Source organism: Trichechus manatus, unplaced genomic scaffold, assembly GCF_000243295.1.
Source record: "Trichechus manatus latirostris isolate Lorelei unplaced genomic scaffold, TriManLat1.0 scaffold00030, whole genome shotgun sequence".
NCBI lineage: Eukaryota > Metazoa > Chordata > Mammalia > Sirenia > Trichechidae > Trichechus > Trichechus manatus.
In genome coordinates, this window is record NW_004443966.1 from 18780263 (window position 1) to 18787923 (window position 7661).

Consider the following 7661-nt stretch of genomic DNA (forward strand, 5'->3'; position numbering starts at 1 on the left):
ATTAATCAGGGTAATTAGTACTAGCTACCCCAACAAAGCCCAACATTTCAATGGTTTAAAACAATAAAGATTTATTCTAACTCAGATAAAGTCCTATGCAGGACAGGCAGCCCCCTCCTTACTGATATCGACTTGAACTCCTGGTCTCCAAGATCACCATGGGAGGGGGAGAGAGAGCTGGGAGAGGGGACTGACTCTAAACCACAGGTTAACTGCAGAAGAGGCTGAGATATCTGGGACAGCACGTGGAATCTTTGCTGGGCGCGAATGGTCTCTGCCAAGTCTTTCAACACAGTTTTACAATTTTCTTCATGAAAGTTTGTGCACTTTATTGGATTTACACCTAGTTCCTTGTATTTTGGTTGCTATTGCTAATTGTATCTATCTTCTTTATTGAGGTATAATGAATATACAGGGAAATTAATCAATTTTAAGCATATAGTTCAGTAAGTTTTGAAAAATGTATACGGTCATATCACCCTCTCAACAATGAAGATATAAAACATTTCCATCACTCCCGAGCATTCCTGCATGTCCCTTTGCAGTCAGTCCTTTCTTCCCATCTCTGACCCCGGGCAATATGCTTTCTGTCACTAAAGTTTTGGTTTTTCCCAGAATTCCATATAAATGGAATCAAAGTATATAGCCCTTTGTGTCTGACTTCTTTCCTTTAGCCTAATGCTTTTGAGATTCTTCCGTGTTGTTGTGTGTATTGCTGAGTAGCGTTCCCTTCCCTGGATGTATTGTTTATTCATTCACCAGTTGGATAATTGGGCTGTTTCTAGTGTTTGGATATTAAGAATAATAGCCAAGACACCCTTCTGAACTGGAACTGAGCCATTCCCGGAGACCACCTTTCAGCCAAACCATAGACAGGTCCATAAAATAAACAGTAACACCCGAGAGGAGCATGCTCTTTAGAACAATCAATTAAACGGGATCAAAAGAGCAACATTTGCCCAAAAGCAAAGATGAGAAGGCAGGACGGGGTAGAAAATCAGGACAAAAGGAAATGGGCAATCTAGGATGGAAAAGGGGAGAGTGCTGACACATTGTGGGGAATGAAACCAATGTCATGGAGCACTTTATGCATACACTATTGAAAGAGAAACTGATTTGCTCTGTAAACTTTCCCCTAAAGCACAATTTTTTTTTTAATCATACACTTGTCTTTAAAAAATAAATAGGTAGATAGATAAACAAACAAATAAATAAATTAGATGGGAAATGTGGCAATCAGTCCCTGCAGGTGGGTGTGTAAATTGTTAGAACTACTTAAAACAGCTTGGCATTATCTTGTAAAGAGAGCTCTTACGTGTTTTTATCACGAACCACAAGAATGTTTACAGCAGCAGAGTTTGTAATAGTGAGACCTGCAGTGGTAGAACAACATGTCCACCTCCAGAAGAATGCTTACGTAAGGGGTGGTCTACCACATACTAGAGTGCTCTACAGCAGTGAAAATGAACTAATTATGCTCCATGTATCGATGCGATCGCAAAGATACAGCATTGGATGCAAAAAGCAAATTACTAAAGAATACCTCTGGCACGATACTATTTATGTAAAGTTCAAAAATTCACAAATATATGTAGTGGTGTACAAAGGTGGAGGGGGATCGGTCCACCCTTGGTGCAGGCAATATAGGAGTGAATTATTTGTAAAGAAATTTAAAACAATAACAAAACTGACTAAAAGTCGATCTGCTTTTTATTATCACCATGCGTCAGAAATCCTAAATAATATTTTTGATAAAATCCTCCTCCCCAAGGCAGCTACTTTCAATACCACCTTTCTCTCCCTTTGCTACCCTACTAAATATATTGTTTAGAGATACTTATTTCTGTAGTTAAAGTATCATGAAAAGCAAGGGAATGATAAAATTAAAACTCAGATTAGTGGTTTTCCTTGGAGGGAAGGAGAGGGATACAGTTGTGGAACGTTGGTGCCATCAAGTCGATTTAACTCATGGTGACCCCATAGAACTGTGCTCCATAGGCTTTTCAATGGCTGATTTTTTGGAAATAAAATGTCTTTCATCCAAGGCATCTCTGGGTGGATTTGAACCACCAACCTTTCAGTTAGCAGCCAAGTGTGTTAACCATTTGCACCACTCAGAGTCTCCTTTGGAACAGCACAGATGCCTTCAAAGTTATTTATTATGTTCTATTTCTTAAACAGAGTAACTAGTACATGGCTGTTCGTTTTTATTATTTTTTATATCTTATATACATGATAAGATATATGTAATGGGGGCCCTGGTGGCACAGTGGTTAAGAGCTCAGGCTGTAACCAAAAGGTTGGCAGTTCATATCCACCAGCCACTCCTTGGAAACCCTATGGTGCAGCTCTACTCTGTCCTGTAGAGTCACTATGAGTCGGAATCGACTCAATGGTAACAGGTTTTGGTTTGTATATACGTAATGTATCTTCTGTATGGATGAAGGACTCCCTGAGTGGTGCAAATGGTTAAGTGCTCAACTACTAGCCAAATGGCTGGCAGTTCAAACTCACCCAGAGGCACCTCAGAAAAAAGGCCTGGCTATCTGCCTCTGAAGGTCACAGCCTTGAAACTCCTATGGAACAGTTCTATTCCGCATACACAGGGCCTCTCCATGAGTCAGAATCAACTTGATGGTAACTGGTTTTTGTATGAATGAAATATTGCACCCTTAGGAGAAATAATGAAACAGCAAAGTCAGGGTGGAAGGTGGGGTGGGGACCTGCTCTGTAGTGTCCTGGAAGCTGCAAACTCCAGAGAGAGTAAGAGGTCAGTCAGAAAAGGATGAGAAGCCCATGTAGCAGCGGCATCAGTTACCCAGGCTGGAGCACAGAGTTTGTTGGGGCCTAAATTCAGGAATACATCTGGGAGGCATCTGCCTCCAAGCCAGGGACGCCATGACCATGGGTGAAGTTACTCCCAGGAAGCGTATGTGGAGAGAGAGGAGCACCAATCTTTCAGGAGGAAGAGGAGCCCTTAAAGCGGAGGCTGAACAGAGAGATGGAGCAACAAAGAGAGAGGGGGTTTCTGAAAACTGAGGAGGATACAGTCAACCAGCCAAATCCTGCAGAGAGGGCAGTAAGATGAGGCCCGAGAAGCTGCCTGGGATTTCTCAGCACAAGCCACTGAGGACCTGGTCCAGAGCCATTCCAGGGGAGGGAGGCGGAGCTAGACTGCAGTGAGGAAAAGGCGATTTCAGGAAGGGGAGTGAGGACGAGGACTTCAGACAATGCTCAACAAGTCTGGCTGAGAAGAGCAAGGAGCAGCCGCTGAGACAGAGTGGAGGGAGGGGTTTTCTTGACTCTTGACAGAAGTTTCATTCAAAAATCCCCATCTGATTTAGTCACAGGCAGAAAGGGTGCCATCAGGCCTTCCCTGTGCTGGCAGCCAGGGCACAGCAGGTGCCCCTGGGGCTGACACATGGGGTGTGGTGGTCTTTCAAAGGGGGAGGGGCAGTTCGCCCTGGTGAGAGGGAGTATTTTAAAACTGACTTTGTTCAGAATTGCTGGTGCATGGTGATAAGAGAAAGCAAACAAACATTTAGTCATTTTTACTGTTTTTAAATTCTCTACAGACAACCAGTTCCTGTCAGAATTGGGATGGCAACCCCATGTGTGTCAAGAGTAGAACTGAGTTCCATAGGGTTTTCAATGGCTGATTTTTCAGAAGTAGATCTCCAGGACTTTCTTCCAAGGTGTCTCTGTGTGGACTCAAACTGCCAACCGTTCGGTTAGCGGCCAAGTCCATTAATAATCATCAACCATTTATACTACCCAGGGACTCCCTCTGCAGGCAATGCACCCTTTATAGCCTGCTGCTAGGACAGACTGCTCCTACCACCCTGCCCTCCTACCACCTGCCCTCCTACCACCTGCCTTCCTACCACCCTGCCCTCCTACCACCCGTGCCCTTCCTGGATGTACTAAGAAGAGACAGGCTTTGCATCTCCAGGATGTGGGCGGGGGTGCACCCTAGCTCCATTGCATTCCAGCTAACTGGCCTGGGACCAGTCCCTAACCTTCTCAGAGCCTGGGTGCCCTGTAAACCTATTGCCCTTTGGCTCACTGTAAGTGCGGCTAATGCTTACCTCATAGGGTTGCTGTGATGAAATAACATGAAAGCACCCACTGCCTAGCACACAGTAGGTACTTACTGAGTGTCCTTTTGAGGGTCGAGGAACAAAAAAGATAGAGACTGGTTCGGCCCCTCGGAGAGTGGTGGAGAAGGTCCTGTGCAAGCCTGGGCGGTAGGGGGCTCTAGGTGTGGTGGGCGGGGGTGATGGGTGGGGGAAGTCTCCTCCCGGCCACCATGGGCTGGGATCTACCACTTTTCGGTTGGGTTGGGGCACCACAGCTAACCTCCCCCTCCCTCCCGGCCCCCACTCCCCTTCAGCACAGTCGCTGTCTATCCCAGAAGCCTCCCCATTGCCAAAAACAGACCGGCCTGGGCCAGCCCGGCTCCCCACGCGCGGCCGCCCCCGCCCCAGGTCTGAGCCTGCATCCCTGCCCTGCCCTCCCTGCGAGGTCCCCAGGAAGCACCGCCGCCAGGGCCGCAGGGGGCAGTTGTCATGGGGACGCCAGGGCCTGCTGAGCTGCCTCCTTAGCAACGGGACTCCCAGACTGGTTACCATGGAAACAAGCATCCACTCGACAGTCAGTGATGCGAAACTGCGGCGGGGACGGGTTCCCTGCCCTTTCGCAAGGACTTTCCCCTCCTCCGGAGAGACGGCGCTCCCACCGCGCTTTCGCTTTCCGCGCCGCCGCCGGGAGCCCCAGGATTTCGCTTTTCCGCAGACAGTCTCCCGAGCCCGTGGCCGCGGGCTGCCTCTCCCCTCTGGGGAAAGTTCAACGGCCTTGGGAAGGGACCCTCCCCGGCCAGGGGTGGGGAGGGGGCCATATGAGGGCTTTGCAGAGGGTCTGGGGACCAGGTTTGGGGGGCTGGGTCTGGGGGGCCAGGCCTAGCCCGCCCCTCACGGCCACGGCCACCGCAGTGAGGAGTCAGTTCTGCACCTCCTAGTGAGTAGGGTCGTTTCTCAGGTTCCCCATCCAAGCTGGACTCCGGCGGCTGTGCCCCAACCTCTGCGACACTGGAAAGCCAACCGGCTGCCCTGGCTGGTCATGACACCCTCCCCCAGCCTGGTCACCTCTGTCTCCTAGCTGCCCTCCAGCTTCTGAGAGCAGATGTGACCTGGCTAAAATGCTATCTCCCCCTTCCTTCAGTAGCAGCTGGAGTTAATGTGGACACTTCCTGCCCTGCTTCTCCTCCAAGGAGCCAAGGAGCCCCAGGGACCTTGAAGTCCTGGCAGCCGGGGTGGGGAAGGTCCAAGTCAGGGTCTCACACCCTCCCACTCCTGCCTTTTCTCCTTCCACTAGCAGAGGGCACACCCACACCCACCATCCTCCTCAATGACTCTCACCAGCCCATAAACACACCTGCGTCCATAGCACAGAGTGTGGGGAACAGGTTTGGGGGGCTGGGTCTGGGAGACCCCCCCCATGGCCTCACACTCCTGTGCACACCTTGGGGGGTAGGTCTGTGCACACAAGTGCCCACTCATGCTCCAGGCCCACAACCACAGCCTGGCTCCAGAGCTGCCACTCCTCTGGTATCTCCATCAGCCTCACCCCCACCCCCAATCCCGGACCCCTAAAAAAAGGCAACATCTCCGGGAATTTTTTTATTTAAATAAAATATACAATACGGCACATTTACCGTTTTCTGTTTTAAAAGTGGAAGATTTGAAAATTGCTTGTGGGGGATTAGGGATGGGAGCAGCACAGTCTCTGTTGAGTGGGCTGGGCTGGGTCAGAGCTTTTACAAAATGTGTGTGTGTAGAGAAGAGGGTGGTTAGGCCAGGCCCTGATGGCAAAGGGGGGGGGCTCCTCACGTCCTTGGACCTTCCACCCCAACTCCTGTCCCTTCCCGACCGTCCCTGCTGCCTTCAGAACTAGACTCTGGGTTTGGATCAAGTCCTGCTGCCATCTCTGAGCTACCTGCCTTGGGGAGGGTGAGCTGCAGAACTTAGGTTGAGGTTGCTGTTTTAAATCTTTCTGATTCTGAGAACTCCTAAAGCCCGGGAGGGACTTTTCCAGCCCAGACTGAACAGGGCCAGGCTGGCTTCTAGTCTCTATCCCTAGGAGCCCAGGATCCCTTACGTGCTTCTCTCCTCTATTACTGTCTCCCACTCTCTGCAGCCCATCTGTGAGAAATGGACCTGCCTCACACCCTAGGACAAAACATCCTAGCTTGTAGCATGGTTCGTACCCCACACTCCCCGACTTGGGGAGGAGGAATCAAGCGTGCCTCAGGAGGCACTTGAGCTGCTTTCACATTGGCACTTGCTCTGAAACCTGCTGTGGCTCCCAATTGCCTTCAGACTCAAGCCCAACCCCCTTATGCTGCCATCCAAGGCCTTCTCCCTGGCTCTCCAGCCTGTGGACCTCTTCCTAAACTTCTGCTTCTGCATCCAGCTTAGTAATTGCCCGACAGGCAACTCCACTGCCCTCCCTTCCTCTAATGCTTCCCCTCTCTCAGGGCCTGGCTCAAGCCCACCACTGGCCACACCCCTTCCTCAGGCCCTTAGGGAGGCCCACCCACCTCCTGAGTCCTGAGATTGTAAGTCCTGGAGCCCTCAGCCAAAGCGGGGCTCTCCCACAGCTGACTGGAGTGATGGGCTGGGCACATGAGGAGGGCAGAATAAATGTGATTTGTTGAGCACCTACTGTGGTGTGTGCAAGGCGCGGGGCTGGCCATTTCACACACTTTTCTCATCTGGTCCTCATAGGTCCTTGTGAGGGTGGTACCATAATTATTCCCATTTTACAAATGAGGTAACGGACTTGGAAAAATTAAATAACTTGCCCAAGGTCACATAGTTAGGAAGTGGCAGAGCTGGGATTTCGAGCCGGCTCTGCCTGCCTCCAAAATCTGGGCTCCTCCCTTTGCACCATGCTGGGGGACCGCAGAACTCAGCCCCTGGCAACACAGCTTTCTGAAGGAAGGAACATAGGCTTTGGCCTCAGGCAGGCGTGGATTTGAATCCCCGATCAGTTGCAACTCTGCCACTCCTAGTTACAGGACTCTGGGGAAATTACCCAGATCTGGGTTTCCTCATCTGTGAAATGGGGAGAATGAAAGTACCTACCTCATGGTCTTTGTGAAATTGAAGGAGTTAATGCATGTAAAGTGCTAGACCAGCGCTTGGCACAGAGCAGACTCAATAAATAGAGGTTCCTCTCACCCGTCCCTCACTGGACAGATGGGAAAAGTGAGGGCGATACAGGTGGCGAGATGTGCTTGAGGCCCTGCAGGAAAGGAGAGGCACAGCCCGGAGTCATCTGCTTCCACGGGGTGAAAGGTTGGGCAGGGACTGGATTTGAGACGGGAGATGGGGAAGGAGCGGGCCTGCTGAGGAGTCCTGGGGGGGGGGTCCTTGTCCCTGAGGACTGGAGAGAACACCTCCCCCAGAGCCTGCAGTGCCCAGCCTGCCGGCCAAGGCGGGTTGCTGGATATAAGGTGACCCGGGTGTCCTGGCGACATGGGGTTAAACTAGACCGCACACACGTGTGCGCACGTGAGTTGCTATCTACATGGCTCTATAGAGCATTACGTTGCTATACATACACACATCTGACATACATATACAGAGTCAGATACATAT